The 15,307-nt window shown below is 34.1% G+C and overlaps 1 protein-coding gene across 1 annotated transcript in view; it reads left to right on the top strand.

Annotated features, from left to right (window-relative positions):
• pms1 (PMS1 homolog 1, mismatch repair system component) overlaps nt 1–15,307 on the top strand; it is a 58,571-nt gene that overhangs the window by 10,333 nt on the left and 32,931 nt on the right.

Below are 15,307 nucleotides of genomic sequence, written 5' to 3'. Positions count from 1 at the left end.
CAAAGATTTAAATCAAATAATGGGTAATTACATGATGACAGATTTTTTCTCTCTAAGCTTATTGTTGGTATGTCTTTAAATGATCAATATTACTAGATATTTACAGTTGAAGTCAGAATTATTAAACCCCCTGAATTATTAGCTCACCTGTTAATTTTTTTCCCCATTTTATGTTTAATGGAAAGATTCTTTCCTAAGCATAATAATTTTAACTCATTTCTAATAGCTGATTTCTTTTATCTTTGCCATGATAAGAGTACATAATATTTGACTAGATATTTTTCAAGACACTTCTATACAGCTTAAAGTGACATTCAAAGGCTTAACTAGGTTAACTAGGGGTAGTTTATTAGGGGTAATTAGAGAGAGTTATTGTATAACTATAGTTTGTTCTATAGACTATTGAGTAGACGTATAGCTTAAAGGGGCTAATAATTTTGACCTTCAAAATGTTTTTTAAAAATTCAAAATTTCTTTTATTCTAGGCGAAATAAAACAATTAAGACTTTCTCCAGAAGAAAAAATGTTATCAGGCATATTGTGAAAATTTCATTGCTCTGTTAAACATCATTTAGGAAATATTTGAAAAATCTAAAAAATCAAGGGGATTTTTAATAATTGTAAATATAACTGTATATGTGTAATTACACTCAAACAGTGACACCTTAGAATGAGGCATTTCCTCGTTTTTGTTTTCATTTTGATCCACTTGGTCTGTTTGTTTTATCAAATACTGCTACATTCACACATTTTAATAGATGTTTATAATTAAAAAATGATTTTGCCTTTTGCATTTATAATAAATATACTGTTAAATACTTTTTAAATATCTACCCTTTTACCTGGAAAGTTATTAGTACTGTTAAAATGCCTTTTTGTTTGTTTGATATTTTATTTGATACACTTTTATTTTATTTCAGTCTGACTTGGGTGTCTAAATATTTTGCACATTATTTTTTTTAATTAATGCCTCTTTGAGATTTATATTTGTATATATTGGTTATATTAAATATATATTTTATCTATATAATGCAAAGAATTTCATGCATTTATTGTTCTTTTTTATTGTTCATTAAATGTCCTTTGTGTTTATTGTAGCCACTTTGCATTGTCAAATGTGCAAAAAAGAAATCTATTCCTGCAAGTCTTTACTATTTTCATCCAAAATTTCAGATTATTTTATTTCAAACTAGATTAGGTGCTATAATAATAAAAAAAAAATAAATAAAAAAAACTGTGGGTGAGGCAGTAGCGCTGTAGGTAGTGCTGTCGCCTCACAGCAAGAAGGTCGCTGGTTCGAACCTCGACTCAGTTGGAGTTTCTGTGTGGAGTTTGCATGTTCTCCCTGCCTTCGCGTGGGTTTCCTCCGGGTGCTCCAGTTTCCCCCACAGTCCAAAGACATGCGGTACAGGTGAATTGGGTAGGCAAAATTGTCCGTAGTGTATGAGTGTGTGTGTGTATGTGTGTGTGGATGTTTCCCAGAGATGGGTTGCGGCTAGAAGGGCATCCGCTGCGTAAAAACTTGCTGGATAAGTTGGCGGTTCATTCCGCTGTGGCGACCCCGGATTAATAAAGGTACTAAGCCGACAAGAAAATGAGTAAATGAAAACACAAAACTTGTTTGTGATTTGTTAATAATTGATATGGCCAAATTAGTGAATATATATATTCATTTATATGTTCATATATATTCTATTCATAAAAGGATAATCGTTTTTAAGGTATATCGCGATTTGGAAAAGTCAAGGTTTTAAAACAAAAATTTCTGTTATACCATTCCTATGGTATATGTAAGATTTTATTTTTTGCGTTTTTTATTTTGTAGCTTTTTGGACAATAGTATCTCCAGCAGAAACAATCTGTACAGGCTCGTACACACCTGGACGCTTTTCGTTTGTGTTTATCGTCAGCGTTTTGCAAGACGTTTTTCCGGATTCAAACCCAAGCGATTTTCACTGGCATCAAGCAGAAGAGTATGCACTCCTTGACGTTAAATGGCACTACCCAACTTTAAGCTTCTTACACCTGCTTGTAACACAAAAGAAGAGTACCAAGTTGACACGCTTGTTGTTATGGATGGTTCAAGCAGCAGCTACAGCTCTAGCGATGAAAAAATTATTATTGTTCACAGAGCAATAAGCAGCTCTAAGTTCATATCGTCTCTGGGAATCTTCTTCAATGTGCGCTCGCATTGACAGTTGTGCACGTGAGCGCCCCCAAGTGCTGTTAACTGTAACTTCAGCAGCTCCGTGCACGCGAACAAAAGTTCCAACCTAATTGGTGGAGAAGGTTTTAACGTGGCACGTCAAAAAAAAAAAAAAAAAAAAAACGAGCATGAGACGTCTTTTTTAAAAATTAAGATTTTACGTCTGGCATTTTGCGTGTTAGTGTGCATGATCACATTGACCCCCATTATTTAGTCACGAGGCATTAAACATCAACGGAAAACATGAGCAAAAAGTGTCCCAGTGTGCACAGGCCTTAAAGATGCCGTCTTAAATTGTTAAGAAATCTGTAATTTTGAAACTAATGACGACAACAGAAATGAATGATTCACTTGAATATTTAGCCTGACAGGATTACTGTTTTAAAATATTTTAAATGATGTACGACGAATGGCATTTTGTCAATATTACATGACATACCCTCGTCAGTTGCAATGCTGTACTCCCATTTATGAATTCTCTCGCAGTGCATCATGGGATGGGGTAGCGTCCATCGAACGCACACTTCAGAGTCTCGCCGGAAGTACCAGGTCATCGAGGTACTTCTCGCATACTGTTTTTCGAGTTCTTTGAGTTCGAACATACTACTCGGCTCGCATACTGTTTTTAGCGTACGATATAGTATGGAAGTATGCAATTTCGGATGCAGCCATAATGTTCAAAGCGGAAAAATGTTCTTATTTTTTACCCAGACATTTAAAAAGAATATATTTTAGAGCATTAATCACAATACCGTCGAACTGTAATATTTTTATCTAAGGATATCATGCCATTAGAAATGTATACCGTCCCATGCCAATTATATTCTGAAACAAATATTAGAAACATAAAACATGCTGTTAGTTCTAGAAATGTTTAAAACGTTTTGTTTGTATATTTGATATTTTTTTCCTTATAACGTGTGACTTTCCTGTTGAAATACTCTTTGTGTCCATTGTATTTTTAGGGCTGAAATTGTGTTACTTTAGTCAGATTTCACTGTAGAATTACCTATACTGGTAAAGGCTGTGTGCCTTTGTAAGATTACGTGCTGTCATGCAGCGTTTACCTCACAGCGGTCAGTGATGGGTCACATTACAGAGTCAGCAGTGAACCTATGGACCGAATGCGGCAAACTTTGCGACAAATGCAGCAGTGAATTAAAGGAGCCTTTAGGGACTGCAATGTACGTGGTGAAAGGGCCTCAGAGGGACATAACCTGCATGTGTTGGCCAGAGTCCACAATCCCGCTGCTCTGGCACAGATTTAATACACTGCTACAAACACAACGAGCCAGCATTCGTTCAAGCATTAAAGTGTGTGATATAAAGTGTTCGGGATTGGTAAATACTTTGAGCTTGACACACATGTGAAGACTGAATGTTTGCTGCAGGTGTAATGTGTTCATTGCCTGCGGTGCTACTCCAAACTAATCCTGCTTGACTAATCTTCAGCGTTTTTGGGTCACTCCTATTATGCAGTATTTTTTTTCAAGCACATTACCGTTGTTGAAGAGCAGGTCATATGGGTTTTTCAAAAATATTTATTTTGCATTGAAAATTGTTAATAAAAAAAATTTGCGGGATGAATAAACATATTTGTTCATATAAATATATCAATGCATAAATGTATATAAAGAAAGAGTAAACTCTGAATTGCCCTTCAGACCGTTATAATGTTCCAAGCTTCAGAAAAACACAGAAGTAGATTTTTGCCTTTTCTTAAAGCTTTCAGGAAAAAAACTATTAATAATTATAATAATAATAATAATAATAATAATGTACTATTCCTTTATTACATTTGTCCATTTTAGTGGACATCAGGTCAAAACAGTTACATTACAAATAAAATAATACAAGTAGTTGATATTTACTTTAAGTTTCTTCTGAAGATTAGAAATATGAGCAATATACCATTTAATTTTGAGGTTTTAAAGACTGAATATTATCAAAACCCAATGTACATTGGACAAAAGTCTTGGCACCTAGGTCACCTAAGTTTTGGGAACAACAAATAATAACTTGACTTCTCGTTGATCATTTGGCATCAGAAGTGGCTTATATGAAAGGTGAAGGCCTCTAGATTACACTTATTTTATCAAAATAAAATATGATCATGGCTTAATTATTTTAATTATTTAATTTGGACAGTAAGGTCTGACTTTGCTGTAATGTACAGTATAGAATATAAAGTTATGGTGCAGTGGAAAAATAATTAATCTTGTGTATGACTCTAATGAGCTTGAAGGACTGCATCCATACATCTCTGCAATGACTCAAATAACGTATTAATAAAGTCATCTGGAATGGCAAAGAAAGTGTTCCTGCAGGACTCCCAGAGTTCATCAAGATTCTTCGGATTCATCTTTAATTCCTCCATCTTACCCCAGACATGCTCAATAATGTTTATGTCTGGTGACTGGGCTGGCCAATCCTGGAGCACCTTGACCTTCTTTGCTTTCAGGAGCTTTGATGTGGGGGCTGAAGTATAAGATAAATCAGTATCCTGCTGAAGACTTTGCCCTCTCCTGTGGGTTGTAATGTAATGGGCTGCACAAATGTCTTGCTACCTCAGGCTTTTGATGTTGCCATCCACTCTGCAGATCTCTCACACACCTCCATATGGAATGTAACCCCAAACCATGATTTTTCTTTCACCAAACTTGACAGATTTCTATGAGAATCTTGGGTCCATGTGGGTTCCAATAAATCTTCTGCAGTATTTGGGATGATTGAGATGCAGTTCAACAGATGATTCATCAAAAAAAATTACCTTCTGCCACTTTTTCATATGATCAACTACTTAAGTCAAGTTACTATTTGTTGCTTTTACAACTGGGATTGATGACAAGACTTTTGTCAGGTAGTGTATATTAGACATACCTATTTAATGTATAAAAATATTACTAAATTCAATTCTACAATCGATTGTTAACTTTAATTAGGAAATGCAATCCTTATTTTGATACAATCTATGAAATATTGTCTAATTTTTCAATAAAACCATTGAAACTGTTGCCTACTTCTGTGTAGTAGATATTTTTTTAGATTACAACAGACACAGCCTTACTGCCATTTGATTAGATGACAATCGTTCACTATCATAGATAGCTAGCTTAAAAAAAAATTCTTCAGAAGCAAAACAAGCCTGCCATGATGTCCATTGTAATGCAAGCGGAAAGGGTTAACAAGTTTTTACAATTTTTAGCCTGATACTAATCTACTTTGACACAAACCAATACTTTAAAAAAAAATCTCTGCCTGCCCGCTCAATACAAATAGTGTTAAATAGGCAGTTTCTGACAGAATCGATATGGAAAAAACTTTCAAAACTGGCTTGACCAGCTCACCAATAGGTTGCTTATGGAAGGGAAGGGTTCACAGACTGTGAATTTATCAAAATGAACAATATTGAAATCATTGCAAAATATTTATTTGGAAAAAAAAAAAAACATTCTGAGAAAGTTACAATGATTTCTTAGACACATTTAAACATGTTGTGGGGGACTCCTACACAATATTAAGACACATCCTTTTATAAATGAAAATGTAAACTCAGGATTTTCATAAATGTCTGACAGTGAGACATCTGACCAATAATAGTTTGTTAAATGATTGAAAGTACATTTTTCAAGCTTTCTTCTTATTTAAATGGCATACATTTGACTGATATTCATATGAAAATACAAGTATATATAAAATTATAGTATAACATGTTATATAAAATAAGATAAAACACATTTATAATGAAATTCAATATAAAAACTAGGGATGATCGGCCAGGAATCTGTATCGGTCAATATTCGATCGGTACTCGCTGATCTCATGAATTGATCACAAGTGTTTGTTTACAAGTTTACAACCCAGATTATACTTTCACAGCAATACAACACGTGTGCAATGTTTCCAAATTGCATTGTCAGTCATTTTTCTTACAATTTTTCATCTGTTTTATCTATAATTTTTTTGTGAAGCTGCTTCTGACCATTACAAGTATGCAATTTATTCTCTTAGGTAAGGCGAGATCTTGTACATAAAGGGAAAATGTGCTTATTTAATGGCAAAGTTATATAATGCTTGAGGCATAAGAATCAGTACTCAGTATCGGCTGCAAAAATCTTGATCAGAGCATCCCTAATAAAAACATAAAACTATCACTCCAAAACTGATTTACTTTATGAAATTTAAACTAAAGTGATTTAACACCAATACAAATGTGTCCATGATTGCAATGTAAAGTGTTTGCAAATTGACGTCACATTTTCATTTTTGGATGAACTGTCGCTTTAATAACCTAAATGAAGTTCAGTTTGACACAGATGATTCTCTTATACTCTAAATAGTGTTATCACGATACTGGAAATTCCAGCTTCAAAAGATGCCAAAGTCTCTTTAAGGCAAGTTATCTCACTTGTCAGCCATCTTTGAAACGCCTCTCGGGCAGTATGCTCATGCATTCTGTCTGAATGGGGAAACATCAAATTCTCCTAAAATGCTTGCCAAGCTTATGATTATGTTTCATATTTGGAACCAGCAATAAAATTAAACAACAACCATCTCATAAGTTTTGTTTCTAAATGTTCGAATTAAATAATATCTCCATTTTTGTCAGGTTGCCCGAGTTAGTGTGCATACGCATTTGAAAGGAAAGCGATCACAACACCAACCTCATTTACAGCCGTTCTGCACATTGTCATCCTCTGGATAATGATTGTCTGATCACACTGGTCTTCTGAAGTTATCCACAACCTGTTTTTGTTGGCAAATCTCCTCCAGAAATGACAACGACTTTTCTTTTACAAGTTTGTGGGCGTTTAAGTAGCTGCTGTCATGTGATGTGCATTTGACAGAAGGGACTGTAAGTGTAGTTCATTTAAAAGTGTAGGTTTAAGCTTTATGTTGATATATTTCTTATGTCTGTGAAGCAAATATTTGCAGAGATTTCAGTGCATTTTTTGACCACGTAAACTTTCGTAAAAGCACACATCTGATCTGAGCTTCTGCCCTGGAGAATCGTCATTCTATATCGATCGATGATAGTTGCTGTACTAGTAAGCAGGGCTTCATTCGCCATATTGACCTTTATACTTTTCCCCATTATATAGTCTTTGACGGTATTTATAAAAAAAATATATATATTTGATACCATTTTAGATACTGTGAGAAACTAAGGGCTCTATTTTGACGGTCCATGCGCAGAGCGCAAAACGCAGGGCGCAAACGCTTTCAGGGCGTGTCAGGACGCATTTTTGCTAATTTAAGGACGGGAAATCTGCCTTGCGCCAAGGCGCATGGTCTAAAAGGGTTGAGTTTATTTTCTTAATGAGTTATAGGTGTGTTTTGAGAATAAACCAATTAGAGTCTCATCTCCCATTCCCTTTAAGAGCCAGCTGCGTCGCGCCAAGAGCGCATTCGCTATTTACAGGACGCAAAGTAAGTCTAAGTGGAAAAAATGAGGATTTCACAAGCAAACAGTTAACAGTTAACAGTTTTTTTAACAAAAAACAGTTAAACAGAACATCTACTGTGTGAGAATGAGATAATGGATCACTTTCACATTCGCTCTTGGATAGGGAAACCTTTACGCACAGACATCAATTAGCCTATAAATAATTAATTTCGTTTGTTAAGCGCAAAGATTTGTTTCAAAACTATTTCTAAATTCAGTTCTAAGTTTTAGCAAACGAATAAATGAACAATAATGACCAAGTGTGGTCAAAATACTGAGTTATTTCCAAATACACCTGCCATGCCCCATATGGTCTAAAACCTGACAGGTGGGCAAATCTAAGCTTGTTTTTAATAAAACAAATATAAATATGGATATATTAAATAATACTGCTAATAATAATAACATTATACAAAAGCAAATTGTTATGAATGAACTGAAAAAGCCTCCCGAGATGAAGAAGACATAAAAGCAGCAGTTTTTCATATTTATGTAGGCTAGAAAATAATATGTTTTGTAATATTTTAATCCTTTATATTTATATTCTATATCTATTCTTATTATATCCTATATATATCCTTAATATTTACATTTTTTCATATTTAAAGATATTTGCCTATTGCTCTCTTGTGCGTATTAAGCAGTGCGTAAGCGAGGCGCAACTCTGCGCCGGAGTTTAGACCGGGTTAGTTTTGGTCTAATGAAAAATCTATTATAGATTCTCAAAATAGCAACACCCCAGCAATCCGCCTCAGAACGCCTTCTTTTTAAGACCAGAACGCCTATGGGCGCACAAATGAGCGCTAATGCATTTGCTATTTAAAGTTTCTTTTGGCTGAAACTACCAAAAGACTACTGCGCTGCGTCTTGCGCCACACTGCGCCGGGTGTATGATAGGGCCCAAATTCTGTAAGTACTCAAATAAAGTAAAAAGAAAAAAAAAATAAACCATATAGTGCTTATATCAGGTACATCAGCAAGTTTAAAAGGCAATAATAAAAAAAATAGTACTATATCATCTAATTTCCTGATTAAAACAAACATGTTAAAATCTTAATATAATTATTAATTATTTATCTCCCTGCTGGTGAGAAGAGAGAGTGTGAAGGAGCAAAGCCAGTATGGATACTAACCAAGGGCAAGATTAGATCATTATTGATTGATTTATCGATATTTTTGACAACACTAACTCTAAATTTGTATTTACTTCCTATTAGGTTTCATGTTCAGGCTTAATTAATAAAGTACCTAATCATAACCAGGGCAAATTAAATAAATAAATAATTTAATAAATAGATAAATAACTAAATAGATAGATAGATAGATAGATAGATAGATAGATAGATAGATAGATAGATAGATAGATAGATAGATAGATAGATAGATAGATAGATAGATAGATAGATAGATAGATAGATAAAAAATAATATATGGATTTAATTAAAAGACTGTTATATATTTAATTTACACACTTAAAGATAATTTAATTTCAACTGGAGGATATTAATTTAAAATGTATAGGTTACATAACAGGATTGTCTAATGTTCCTTTCTTTCTTCTGGTCATTTTCTCCCCCCTACCTTCAAACGAACCGTTTGACCTTTTCTACCTTCGTCAGCAATAACACTCTCTTATCTCCCCTTCTTTCAGCTAAAGGCTCTCCTGTCGCTGATTCTGCCTCTCGTTCTATAATTATCTCTCCATTACGCAGAACTGTATAGGTCATACAGTACATGCATGACACGGTGATTCTAATTCAGGCATTTGGCCTGATCTCATCGCTGCCCTGCTGGAGAGGATGCTATTGTTGGTGCACACATGGTGTCCTACTTTGATATGTGAGGCTGATGAAGAATGCACAACGCTAGCATTGTCTAAATTTGCTGGCTCATTTAAGTGTGATTTATTCATGCTAAGTGTCCTTTTACAGAATATGCGTTTGAGTGGAGCGCTGCGGTTTGCATAGAGTCCCTGCTTGCATTTCGCCTTCATGTAGGAATAATTCTCTGTAGGCACACTTCGGGATTTGGCTCGGGCTGTTTTTGGCAGCTCGCTCCTCTCCTGCTGAACGTATAGCTGGACACATTGCGTATAGAGCTACACTCGATGGATGGTTTTCGCTGAGTCTTGCCAATATTCTGTAAAGCCATGTGCCAGATGAGAATGCATCTTTGCTTACCACTTATTAGTTGTAAGTCACCCTAGCATTCTAGGAATTGGTGGGTTTTACCAGGAGTTAATTTATGGCTTTGAGAGGGAGGATCTGTTGGAGTAATCAGTCATTAGGTGCACACTCATCATCAGGTCCAGTCCAATGCCAAGACCATCGCTAACCCTTCACCCCACCCCCCACGGCTTTGACACGTGAAGCCATTTGCAGATTACCCTGGTGCATTTCATTTTTGTATTTATTTATTTGGAAAGTAAACCTCAGTAGCAGACAAGTAGAGATGTGATGGAAGGAACATTTTCTATTATGATTATTGTGACTAAAATTAGTTGTTATTTTATGCAGATACACTCTCCTACAAAATCATCCCAGTCAATCTAAAATGATGAGTTATTTCCAGATAGAGCTATTCAGTTCATCTGGTGAAATTGGATTCATATTGCAATATACAGAGGGGAAAATAAGGATTAAAAATGTCTAAAGGTGCTGTTGACTTGAAATTTTCACCAGGTGTTGATAAGAACCCGTATATGCGAAGAAAACAAATCTTATCAGTGTACAAATGAATTTATGTGTAATAAAATGAAATGACACGGGGAAAAAGTAAAGAACACATGAAGAAAGGAAGGTGTAGAATAGCAGTGAAAGCCCAGACAGCAGATGAAATCTCTCAGTAGTTCTTCAGCAACCCTCTGCCCTTCGTCATTGTAAATTGATACTAGCTGCTTCAGTTTAACATCTATATTGGATGATGAGGATGGACAATGATCCAAAACACAGCCAAACAAACTCTTAAATGCTTTCAGAGAAAGAAAACCAAGCTGTAGAATGGCCCAGGTAATCATCTGACATGAATCTAATAGAAAATACGAAATAATGATCAGATTTGATAGAGGAGACCCACAGAACCATCATGATTTTAAAATCACACCTGAGCAATTCATGTGACTACATTCTCCATATGAGAGGTGTCTTTAAGAGGCATCACCACAAAAGCCATATATATAAATAGCAGTTCAGTAATTTCTCCTTGTCTCATTTCAGTGTTATTACACATAAGCTGTTTTTCAGATATTTTTGTTTTGTTTTATTTGTATGTATATATTGTTTGAGTTTTTACCAAAATCTGGTTAAATTTCATGTCGACATGTTATAAATATTATTCCTAAGAAAAACATGACATGTTCGGTCCCACTTTATATTTAGTGTCCTTAACTACTATGTACTTATATAAAAAAATAAATACAATGTACTTACTGTGTTTATAATGTATTTGAGAACACTTGTGGTGCTTTTGAGTTGGAATAGAGGTTGGGTTATGAACAGGTTTAGTGGTATGGGTAGGTTTAAGGGTAGGTTAAGGTGTAAGGGATGGTCAACAGTGTATTTACAAATGTAACTACAAAAGTTATTTACAGATGTAATTACATACATGTATTTAATCAAGCATAAGTACACAGTAAATACATGTATTTACACAAAAAGTACATTGTAACAAACTATTAATTCCTATGTAAGTACATATTAGTTAAGGTCACTTAATATAAAGTGGGACTACATGTTCAATACTTATTTTACCTGCTCTATATATCACAGAAAAACAAAATACTGCAGTGTCAGTTTTATACAACATTGGAGACAAATAATGGAGTGTTTCAAAGTAATTATACTTGCATTTTTTCTATAATCTATTTTTTTTATTTGGGAAACGTTTACTTGATTATTACCTATAGCATAATATTATACTCTTTTTACTCCACTTCATTTCATGAATTGTCATGCAATCACTCAGGATTGGATAGCTGTGCCTAATTCAGATAATTATTTTCAGGTAACCTGTTGGCTGAACGATTCATGTGTGCCTAAGATCTAGGGTTGAGGAGTATGGCTAAAAATCACAATAACATTTTTCTGATCCATCGATATCAGTAATTATCATGATAAATGCTGGGCTCGATTCACAGTAAATGGATCTAGACAATGTTTAGTTTTGTTTTGAAGCATGAACATTATATTACGTATTTATTAAACATGTGCCATTATTTTACTGAGGGGAAATGGTATTGTTTCATGATATGGTCAGAATTCAGTTCAGTAAATTGAAATTTCAGGGAATCAACAAGTGAGCAATGGGGTGTATGCACAAAGACTTTTAATTTCAGTCACTCAGCACCAGGGCTTCTGGTTAATTATCATCCCATACAAAATCACAGCGTTTAAGATCTGATTTCTTTAAAAACCAGCGATCTTCACTGCCTGGCTGAGATGCAATATAAAGTGGGTCTCAGACCAAACAAGAAACACAGCATTAAATTATATTTTTCTGCACCATGTCTTTAAAATATGGAAATTATTTTACTACAGTATTTTCAATAGAGTTTCTGCGCTGGCCTGCGGCTAATGACAGCACCTGCGTTTAAACAGTCTTTCGTCTCTTTTTTTAACAACTAAATAAATGCTTAAGTCCATTTAACTGAATATATTTGAGTTACAACGCTGATGATGTAAAAAGGAATCTAAAATAGTCATATAAAGCTCTCACCGAAAGTTCATCATTATAGCTGTGAATATAGCCCATCAAAGCCTAGAACAGGAGATCTTCTGAGCTTGAGTGTGTGCGAAAACGTAGTTGCTAATATATTTGTGTTAGGGATGCATGATATTGAAAATCTATATTTTCTGCGATGTATATTGCAATGTGAATAAAATTTCTTCAGATGACTTGAATATCTATTTACAAAAAATCATAATTTTATATTGATTGGGGTGATTTTGTAAAGCGAGGAATGTAATAAAAACTGCCTATCAGCATAGGTAAATAAAATAGAGCAAAAGATATGAAATAAACAGCTTTTAAGAATAATCAACTGTAAATTAATGTTGCATAATCTTTATGGTATAAATAATTCAATGAAGTTAAAGTACAATTTTTTATGCTTGAATTATTTTAAAATCTTCATACAGTCACATGCCTCAAAATCACGTAAACAACTTAACTCTCTTACACTGTTATGGTTAATATAATTAGAAACTATACAGTGACTGTGTATGTGAATCTGTTCAACTCTAATCCTCATTTAACATTGCAGAGAGCTCAGTGGCGGTTCTAGTTTAAATGGCACCCTGGGTGAAACCTCCCCCAAACATACCCCCTCCCCATCCCCCAAGAAATAAAGACACTATGGGGTTGACTTTATATATATTTTAAATATTTAAATATATATTTTAAATATATACAGTTGTAGTCAGAATTATTAGCCCCCTTGATTTATTAGACCGCTTGTTTATTTTTTCCCCAATTTCTGTTTAATGGAGAGAAGATTTTTTCAACACATTTCTAAACATAATAGTTTATATAAGTCATCTCTAATGACTGATTTATTTTATCTTTGCCATGATGACAGTAAATAATATTTGACTAGATATTTTTAAGACACTTCTATACAGCTTAAAGTGACATTTAAAGGCTTAACTAGGTTAATTAGGTTAACTAGGCAGGTTAGGGTAATTAGGCAAGTTCTTGTATATTGATGGTTTGTTCTGTAGATTATCGAGAAAAAATATAGCTTAAAGGGGCTAATCATTTTGTCCCTAAAATTGTGTTAAAATTTTTTAAAACTGCTTTTATTTTAGCCGAAATAAAACAAATAAGACTTTTTCAAGAGGAAAAAATTATCAGACATACTGTGAAAATTCCCTTGCTCTGTTAATCATTTAGGAAATATTTAAAAAAGAAGAAAAAATTTGAAGGGGGCTAATAATTCTGACTTGCACTGTACATTTAAAATAACTATTATAAATACATTGAAATATATTTATATCAGTAACAATAACAATCAATAACAATTTGTTTATTATTATTCATATTATTATTATTATCATTATTATGCAATTATTATTCTAAATAAATAACAGAAATCAATCCTAAATTTAACTGAAAACAATGTAAAGACACAACTGGAATAATAATACTTTTGCATGAGTATTAAGTATGACAGTTCAATAGAATACAAAAAATATATGTTTTGTAGATTTATCTGTTGTCTTATACCCGACTCATGCCCAAGAATTAATGTTATGAAGGCTTAGTTACCTCCCTGACTGATTGTTCATCCTTTCCACTTCATAGCCATGCTTATTCAAAGTAACGTCTTGATCATATGATATAAACTTTAGTTTTGTCGACTTGCAAGTTGACGCATATCGGCGTGCATGTACAGTAAACAACCGTTATCAGGAGGTGCGCGGGAATGGCTTTCTGCGCACATGCATCAATTTGTTTTCACCAGCGTTGTTTCAAATGCATCGTTGCGTATAAAGAATAACAAACCTGTGCGTGCAAAAGATGCCAAATGTGAATAGCCCCTAACATCTTTATTCTGGGATAATCAATCTAAATGAATACACTTGCATAAAGTAAATCTGATCTCAAAGCTTTTACTGGGGCACTTTTTTTTTTTGCATCATCTCCCCATGCAAGATCGCTAATACTTCCCATGCCTAAATCCACCACTGCCTGCGATGTGAATATTGTTGATGCACACATAGCGATATCGATGCTAGAACAATATATTGTGCAGCCCTAATTTGTATCGTTTATTATTCTAAATGAAAATATGATTTCTATAGAAGCTATATAGAACATATTAATGAAAAATTATATTCGGGTCACACGTGTTGTTTGTAAAAGAGTTGCTCATACACACTGTATTAAATGATTCAATGTGTACTTATTTGTGTATTAACGTTTAATTGGGGTTTTATTTAAATATTAAATTAAAACATGAGCAGCCAATAATGTTAGTGCAGTAGTAATCATCTGGCGGTCATGTGATGTCAACATGGAAGATCCACTTCATTCCAGCGTTGAAACAGTGATTTGAGTCATATGAAAGGGCTCAACAACAAGAACTGCCCGGTGGCCCAGGGCCAGCGTGAGAGACACTTGGGACAGTAGATCGGATCATTACTGGCCCGATTGGGACAGTGCTGCCTTATAACTAATGTTTAATTTGTCTGTGACTATTTGTGTGCATTTTAAGTTTGTGCTTTTAAGTCTTTAAACGCTACCTTCTCTGTGATGTCTTAAACACCATATTGCTTCCCGGTTCCTCTTATCTGATTGAGCATGCAGTTTTTTTCCATAACCTGGTAACAACCAGTACAGCGAAGAAACGGCAGCATGGTGGCAACATCAAATTTTAAGGCTAAAAGAAAATGTCTGTTTCTAACGTCTTGGAAGCTGACATTCACGTGTGAACAATGCAACAACAACAAAAAAAATAATAATAATAATAAGCAATGTTTTGCACAGTTTGCCATAAGTTTGACAATTCAGCCACCCTTTGTTAAATGATTTAAAACCGCAATAAAATACCTGCACATTTTCCGTACTGCTCTTTTTGTTTGCATAACACTTTTATTTACAATTTTTTAAAGTATTGAAATTCTAGATTTACAGACTTTATTTTTGACACATTATTT

Source organism: Danio rerio, chromosome 9, assembly GCF_052040795.2.
Source record: "Danio rerio strain M-AB ecotype USA chromosome 9, GRCz13ab, whole genome shotgun sequence".
Classification (NCBI taxonomy): domain Eukaryota; kingdom Metazoa; phylum Chordata; class Actinopteri; order Cypriniformes; family Danionidae; genus Danio; species Danio rerio.
Note: the sequence above shows the minus strand (reverse complement) of the source record. Positions and strands in the feature narration are given on the sequence as shown.